The sequence below is a fragment of the Meleagris gallopavo genome, chromosome 12, assembly GCF_000146605.3.
Source record: "Meleagris gallopavo isolate NT-WF06-2002-E0010 breed Aviagen turkey brand Nicholas breeding stock chromosome 12, Turkey_5.1, whole genome shotgun sequence".
Classification (NCBI taxonomy): domain Eukaryota; kingdom Metazoa; phylum Chordata; class Aves; order Galliformes; family Phasianidae; genus Meleagris; species Meleagris gallopavo.
The window spans coordinates 5,094,711-5,103,805 of record NC_015022.2 but is presented as its reverse complement, the minus strand read 5'-3'; the positions used below and the strand labels follow the sequence as shown (position 1 = coordinate 5,103,805).

Genomic DNA, 9,095 nt, shown 5'->3' with positions numbered 1-9,095 from the left:
CATGGTGGAAAAAGGTTGGAGAAGGAAGAGAGAATGAAAACAATCCTCCAATCCCATCAATTTTCAATTTTCCTTTTTTTCTGTTTCTTAACAGGAGAAAAGATGGAAATGTGTAAGTGCGAAAGCTGCCTTTTCTTAACTGCTACAACAACCCAGATGTAACCCAGAAGAATGTCAAGATTCAAACTGTAAAGTACAATCCATCAAAGTCACAAAATGCAAATAATTACAGGGGTTTTAGAATTCCAAGATTACTGTTAGTGCAAAGTTAAACCAAGCTCCAAAAGAACTATAGCAGCAGGAGAAAGAAAACTTATCAAAAACATTAAATAACATGAAAAATAAAGGGAACTTTTCAACTTTGCTGATATCAGATGGAAATATTTTGGTGAAGAGATAAGGGGAAAAAAAAAAAATCAACACAATTAAGAAATCCTTCTGTTTTATAATCGCAGTAGACTGATGCACAAGTACTGCAATGCCATAAGGAATTAGAACTTCATGCAAGGAAAGAGTGATGAAAGTACAATGTTCTGAAATGAAGCAGAAGAATTAAACAGGATTTTTGACAGAAATATTTCTAGAAAATATTTTTTGAGAAAAAAAAGTATTTTGGAATGCAATACATTGTCTTTTAAACTAATTTCAGAAACACTGACAACATTTGGTGCCTAAAAGAAGATGAAAAATTACTTCTGTGGTCATTAGTGCAAACAAGAGCTGGAAAATACAAGGTGAGGAAATAAGTGAAACCAGATGCAGGCAGTTTCACAGTAAGCAAAAGGACCTTTAGGTTCTTCTAATCAGATTAATTCTGATTTATACTGGTTTAGGCTTGGGCAGCAATATCAAATTACCTTAAGAAGCTCAATTATAAGAAGTGCTAAAATCTCTACTATTAAAAACTGAGAATATTGAACTTGAGTTGCTAAAAAGGTTTAACACCTCCCTCAGAAAAATCCCAGTCTCTTGCAAAATTAGTTGTCTCAAGAATTCATAAAATGCTTTCAAATTTGCTAAGATGAGGCTTTTTTTTTTATTTTTAAACTAGAGGTAAACAGTTCTGTACAACTACTGCTGAGTGATCAAGACATGAAACCATGGGCTATTGATTTAGGTTATAAAAGCAGTGTTAGGCTGCTGGCTTGCTTTCTGCATGTATTCTGTAAGGCACAGAGAAATAAAATCCTTCTTTAATAAAACTGTAGCTGATCTTTACATAAACATTATATTTTTAAGTGATGTTGTATGAAGACATGGAAATTATTGGTATGATCTATGAAATACACATAAGGACTTTCTGCACTGCTCACTTGATTTTTCTGTCAGAAATTACTGCACCTTGCTGAATTCTGCATCTTAGTATTCTTTGCACTGTTCAAAATTAGCTCAAGGTTAATTAAATTCTTTATTTCAGCAGTAATTTCTGTTGAGACCATCTTTTTTAGCTAGGAAGTATAATAGGCTAGAATGTAAAAGGCATTTGTCTTGGGTATGTTCTGCATACGTGCTGTTTTCAGAGGAAGGTATTGCCTGAATATTCAGAAAACAACTGTAGAAACAAACTCATCTGTTCTTCATCAAGTTCCACAGGACACCCAGCCCATCTGCAGAGTGCAGGTATTTGAAGACTCTACTCCTGCTGCTGTTCCTGCTGCAGCAAGACAGGTCTTCGACAGGTCTTATTACTTCACCGTGTTTTTAACCCTCCCTTGGAAACATTTCCCTACAGAGAATCCAAAAGCATTCAAGACGCTCTCTCTTTTGCTTTGCTTTCTCTAGTAGCCTTGCCTGTGGGGCCATCAGAATCACTAGGAAGGGTCTCTTAGCTCATAGAAAAATAGAACTTTTCCATGCTATTCTAAAGAACAGTAATGACCTGTCATATTCACAGCAATCAGAAACACATACAAACACGAAAACCACAACAGTTTAAATCTTTATGGCAATGCACAGGGTTGTGAGAAGACAATGTTGACACAAAGCATTCTCACGCTTCTCTTCATGACACTTGTCATCCTTACCAAGGCCAAGAATATTTATCACAGTGTTTCTTACTGTTGAGGAAGATAGAAGGACTGAAGAAGCAACTGGAGGTGGAGTGAGATGGAAGACGACAAGTCCGCAGAAGACAAGCCTAAACCAGTATAAAGCGAAATATAAAGGATTCTTCTATTTCTTTCTGAAACAAAAAAGGTTTCAAATGTGTCTGTTCTATCACAGACATTCACACTCATCTACACCATTTTGTTTGGCTGAAAACATACAGCAGTGTGCCATGGGAAAGAGGAGCACTTACAAGCCCAGCTGTAGTGTAACAAGGTGAGTCATGATCCAGACACGTCCTGCTGACAGTCACACACCTCTCTTCAGAAATACCAGAACACCGAGAAGCAGATGAGAACTGCAGTCCCCTAGGTGCTGAAGAGTAGATTAAACAGTAAGTCAGTCAACAGTATATGGCAGAAGAAATCTGTATCACTTCTTCTCCTACTTCATTTTCCATGGACACATTTTCATCCAAGGTCTGATGCTACTTAGAAAGCTTCTGCTAGCTCATCTTGAATAACAGCCCTCAGCTTGAAATGGGGAAAAAAAGAATTTCCCTGATGTGAAAGCTTTCCAGAATGCCAACGTTAACTATTCCTGAAGCAGAGCCCATTTCTTACTGCTGTGTTCCTTTGTACCTTTTTAAACATCTCCTCTCTCATAAGGGCAAGTGCTCAAAGAAAAATAAAAATACATCCATATTTCTGGGTACACACTCACTATTTGTAATCTTGTCATTGCTGCAATCCCTTTAGCTTTGGAAAAAGGGATGCTGGACATGCTTTATCACAAAAAGCTGATTAGATAAATCTGGGCTGTTTGGTTGTTTACATGGTAAATTGCTGAAACATTTCCATCTACTGTGGTACATTGCCAGTGCTGGCTCACAACATGAATGTGAACGCCAACTCTAGCTCGCTCACTCTCCCTTCTCTGTCTTTATTCAAAGCATCATTCCTTTACCTTCCTGTTCTCCCTGTGATTGTGGGTGCTCACTCTCACATGACACAGAAGCACAAAAACTATAATTCTTGCTATAAATCTTGCTCTTCTGTAGCATTATCTTTTTTTTTTTTAATTTGGTGGGTTTAGCTTTTTGTTGTTGTTGTTCTGCTTTGCTGGTTTTTGATGTTGGTGGTGGTTGTTTGGTTACTTTTTTTGGTTTATTCTTTTATTAATTTAAAAGGAAAAATGCTTTGTCAGTAACTACATTTCAACAAGCTTGTATCCAACTCCAACACTGTTTTTGGTGCCAGTATGCTGCTTTAGCAGTCAATAATATGCTCATTCAATTCCTAATCAAGGATGACAGAAAACATTTGCAATCAAAGAAGCACACCATGCCATGTAATAGGAGATATGGAGCTTGTTGTCCAGTCACAGTTTTAATGAGACTTTCAAAAGTATTGGCCAAGAATGAACACTACCCATTTTTCATGCACCAGAAGTTGTTACTAGAGTTACGATGTTCAAAGATAATGCTGACCAAAAATAGCATGGACTTAATGTTCAAGCCAGAAAGCCTTTTTCTAATCATATCATACAAAAAGAAAACCATTTCAAGATTATTTTATAACAGCCTACACCCTAAAATGTGACCTGATAAAATTGATATTTTTGCAACATTCTCAAAAAGTAACGTTAGAGGAGCTTAAGCCACCAAGCTGTCTTCTTTGTGCCACAATAAATTGTGCAGCATTGTGCCCTACTTAGGCTTCCAATAAATGTCACTGACAGAAAATAGTGGTAAAAAGAAGCCATTCCTCTGCCTACAGGACTTGCTTAAATACTGCAAATATTATATTTGTTTCAAAGAACAGCACTAATCTTTTAATTTTGCCTATAAAACTACCCCATGTTTTAGGCTGACTGACTTTTCCTCATCTTCAGCAGATGTTAAATGCACATTCAAATTCATCTCCTTCCAGGAATTTGTCTAGATGTCATTAAACAAAGGAGAGAATTTTGTCACAGCTGGACTTTGTAAGCATTAGCTGCGGACAGCAAAAAGAAATAATGATTCCAAGGCTTATATGCAGACATTCTGGCACCTAAGTGTAGGCTAAACTACTTTAACACTGTTCTTGCAATCTCACTGTTTTTCTTATAGTTATCAAAATGGCTATAATTCTCTTAGTCTCTTTAAATTTATGAACGCTTTTCTCTCTCTAGTGTCTTCATTTGTGTCTGTGTTTTTAAATCATCACAGAATTCTACTTCAAAAATTGGTTGAGTGAACAACTCCAGAGACCATGAATCTGGTAATCACAGAATCACAGAAATACTAGCTGCAGGGACTCCAGGGGCTTCCTTTTCTCCTGCACCACAGCACAATCAGATCCACCTGACAGGTGCCAATTACAACAGTTAATAAAATCCAAAGTGACAAAGACTTCACGCTCCCCCAGCTGTACATTGTCCCTAATTAGGCATTAGCCAAAACAAAGCAGAATTTATCTTATTGCAATTCAAGTTCTTTATTTTCCTATCAAAATGGGAAAATTTACTATTCATTTCTATTGTGCACTAATCTTCTAGGTATCCAAAAGCATTATTGAAGGAGGGAGTTTTTGTTCCCTCTCAGACAATTTAGCTTTTTGAGAAAGCACCATCATTGCTTGACAGTGAATTTCCAAATGTATTCAGGACAGCTCTTTCTACACCTAGTACTGAGTAGTGACCGAATATGAATGACACACTTGATCACAACCACACCAGAATTTTAGGTGACACAACGACTCTTTCCATTCTATGACATCAAGAAATTAATAACTTCTATCATGTTTTTATTTTGGCTTCCTCGTTTTCCTTTTATGCAAGTCAGAACAGCACTCTGTGTGATAGCACTGCAGGGACTCTGGGAGCAGCCAGAACACATATGAGCAGGAGAGGCTGCAAGCAAGTCTTTTCATTTACTTTCTGTTCTTTCAATACTGGCCAGTAGAAGCAGGATAGAGCAACTGTAGTCACCAGAGAATCTTGTGCCCAGAGTACAAAAAAAGTCAACATTTGTGGAGAGCATTAGTACCTAATTGCTTTGGCATACTTTGCAACAGCAGTTTAACATACACGAAGGAATGGTGACAAATACATACTCATGTATTTCTCACTTCTAATCTTGCTACACTATGGTTTATGATGCATGCAATTCTAGGAATGTTAATGGGCTTTCAAGCTTTCCAAGAACCTAAGCAGCAAGGAATCCCTGCCCTGACTGCAATTCAATGCATCAGATGACAGCTCTCTGACAATAACGTGCCTTTATCATATCTGTGTGTGCGTACACCATGCAAGGAGTAAAACTGTTGTCAAACTCTTAGCGTTGAGACAAGTTCAAGTCAGATATCGTATTCTTCAAGTCTCTAATACCATCTTTGGCATCCACTTCACTCTAGCATGAGAGAACAGTTCATTTTTCTAAAAAAATCCTTACAAAAATTAAAAATCAATTGCATTCAAAGGCTGGTACTTGGAAATTAATGCTAGTTCCTACACAGCAGAGCCAACCTGCAATCCTTAGTGATACGTTTTTAAGAACTGAGCATCTGTAGCTTGCTGCCCTAGTACTTTGTGAGGCTTTAGTCCAATTTAGTAAAATGAATAACATCGACCTGAAAACATAAAGAACAAATACCTTGTAGAGTTTAAGGAAATCCTGTTCCAAGAAATACACTTTGTATTAGGATAAAAATTTCTGATATTAAGGTCTTTCAGTAAGAACTGGCAGAGTACTGAATGGGCTGGTAAGTAAATGTCTCTAAGGGTGTCCAATCCTCTGACTTGCTTGAGCCGCATTGAGTGACAAGAGATTGTCTTGGACAGCATATAAAATACATAATATTAATGTATGTAGGTAATAAAACTTTAATATAATTTTTATTAAAACAAAGGAAAGGCAGCACAAAAACATAAATCTACTGGGTTGGACATGTATAACTAAATACTAACACAAGGAAGAACTTCTTTATTGTCAGAGCAACAGAGCACTGGAACAATCTGCCCAGAGAGGCTGTGGAGTCTCCTTCTCTGCAGATATTCAAAACCCACCTGGACAATTCCCTGTGCAACCTACTGTAGGAATCCTAATTTAGCAGGGCGTTGGACTCAATGATCCCTAGAGATCCCTTCCAACTGCTATGAGTCTGTGATTCTGTAAATAAACTAAATTCAGGGGAGTTTAAGTAGGTACAAAGATTTGTATGCAACACTAATAGAAATACCATCCCCTTGTGCTTTCAGATGGGATTTTGAAATACAAGAACGACCACACTCAAACCAGGCTGTGACCCTTTCAGAGCCACTATGGTTCTTCTTCCCACTGTGCCCAGCAACAGTGCTTCAGAGAAGAGACCAAAAATTCAACAGTTCTTTTTGCCTCACTGACATCAGACAATGACAAGTTTTAATGTTTTACTACTCAGGCATCAAAAAAAGAAGAAAACAACTGCAAAATACTGCTTTCTAGTCTGTTTAAATGCTTTGTCTGTGTGTTATGAGAGAGGTTAACAAAAAAAAACAGATAGACTTTTTCAAAGCACACATCTCAAAGGCACCTGTCAGGACTCCTTGCATCTCTTCAATAGAAACAGGCCTGCTTTCCTCCCACATGTCCTTCATTTTCAGAGTGACTTACATACAAAGTTTCCTTCTCTAATCATTGCTTCCACTGAGCAGATAAATTTTACTGAGTCCCTAAAAAATACATTTGGTCTTTTCTTGAGTTTATAGCCAAGTTACAGCTGACTGGATAACATTAGTCTTCCTACAGCATGTTGCTGAGCACCTGACAAGCATTCCATCTGTCACTAGAGTGCCTGAGCCTGTGACTTCATGAGGTCTTCCATACCTTTCTCTAATGCTATCCATTTCACAAAGCATTTTTAAAGCCCATATGCCAAATGTCAACGCCCCATCCATTGATTTCTTCACAGTGCCCACAGAAATCAAGTTCAAAATAGCCATCAATATTGGTCCTGAACATCTGTTACCCAACTCACTGTCAGCTGCCTTTATCCTGTAACCATGTGGCATTTATGAAAAATAACATGTACTGCTGAGGTTTGCAGTCAAAAATCCATCTCCATTCCTGACAAACTCAGAATTTAAAGGAAGTTCAAGCATAATTATTTTAACACCTGAGAAAAAAAATTAATTTAGTTTCTGCAACAAGTGTAAGGGCAATCATGCCCTCTCAGCAGCTGCTTCACTGGTTCCCTGTTAGGCAACAGGGCTATGAAGTGGCTTTATAGACACATCTGCAATTGTCCTGCTTTACTCTTTTGATTTAAGGTGGTTTTCTTCATGGTATTTTCTCTCTACTCTAGTTTACACTGTTTTAATGTTGAGAGTGCAGAAAAGCACACAACTACAATCTAGCTACAGAGCATGCCAGATCAATGCCAAAATGGTTCTGAACAGACTGTCCTTGTGTATGCTGGCAGCTAACCCACATTCACCTCTGATTCAGCTGCAACACTGCTGACACTTAATATCAGTAAGAGGTAATTTTCCTAGCAGAGACTGTTTTTTCCCTTGCCGGATATTAAGCTTGTGTCATTCATCAATACCAGGCAAAGCCACTTTGCCATGGAACTTTTTTGAATAACTTCCACTGGAAGGTATTGTGCCTCTCATTGTTCAACGCTCTGATAAGAAGAGAATGAAGCAAAATGCCAGATTCCTGAATGGTATATTTCTACTGATGGTGCTGATGTGGCCTACACAAGATCATGGAGCATATTTTAAATTCACATCTTTCCTTTCATTTATGTGGTGTATTGTGGTCATCTTCACATTAACATGACCTGGAAAAGCCCCTGAAATTAGAAGTCATAGCTCTGCAAGCATGTAAATCTTCTGAAAATTTGTACTCAGACAAGAGCTAACTTGCATTCACACCCAAATATCATTTTATATCATACTGTTTGGCATAAGACCTGATCATTGTTCTGGGTGTGATCACAACAAATATTAAACAACAGCAATGAAATAACCAGCTTCTGTTCCTGAACTAAATGAAGCTAGTTATTTTGTGCACCCCACATATTACAAATCAGTAAGTCAGGATCCAATAATTGGCAGTTACCTGGCAGAAACAGCCGTTTCTAGTGTTAGTTGTAATTCTCATTCAAATGTACGTTTCTGGTTTCAGTAAGCTATATCCTAAAGCTACTATCAGTATATTCTTTTCATCATTTACTAGAAAGCCCTATAATTCTCTTATCTTCAATATGATATATTTGTCTTGCTGTATAATCAGTGGATATACAGATAGTATTAGTGTACAAGCAATGAATATACAGATGATATAGTATATCCAGGAGCTTGGCTGATGTAATTGTTCTATTGGAGTAAGAAAAGAAAGACGCTCACCCAATCCTAGGCTCACAAAATAGACTCCAGTGGATAGATCTCCAGAAGAGATCCTTTCCCGCTCACAGTCAGCTCTTAAATGGGTCTAGGAGAGGTGCAGCCAGGCTCCACCCCTTCCTGCAGCACAGGTGAATTGCCTTCACCTGTGCTCCCGTGGCTGACTCATTGCTCACCTCAGGTGATCAATCAGAGGTTCAGGCCATGATTCAGCAGCCCCATACACTTGCCTTCTAACTTACCATCTACCTACACATCTGTAACTGAACAGAAATCCAGAGATTTGCATTTAGATCCCTTAGAAGTTTTCTAAGCCCAATATATGTGTAAGAACTTTGTACCCAATCCTGTATATATTTCAAGAAGATCTCTTTCAGCTAATGTACAGATATACTGGTTTCTATCCTTTTCCATAGTTCCACTCTGCTAGCAAAACAATTTTCCTCGTATACAACAAGAAAGAGGGTGCATGTATCTGCTTAGCTGATGAAACTGTCATGGAAAGAGTCCAATTGGCAGAAACAAACTTTCCAAGACAGAGATATCTGTTCCTTAACAGCTGGACTGCAATGACCAGACATATTTTTCAGATGTTTCTGACCTGCAGAGAATCATTAAAAAAGCTATACAATCAGACATTCTATATTAGTTTAAGTTTTTGGAGAACTTCTAAACAT

The 9,095-nt window shown here is 37.8% G+C and overlaps 1 long non-coding RNA gene across 1 annotated transcript; it reads right to left on the bottom strand.

Annotated features, from left to right (window-relative positions):
- On the bottom strand, positions 1-8,459 carry LOC104912781. Its single transcript, XR_004161033.1, has 3 exons — positions 8,422-8,459; positions 2,300-2,421; positions 1-2,182 (listed from the first exon to the last, which is right to left on the bottom strand). It is a non-coding gene; the product is annotated as an uncharacterized LOC104912781 (long non-coding RNA).
- Between the last annotated feature and the right edge of the window lie 636 nt (positions 8,460-9,095).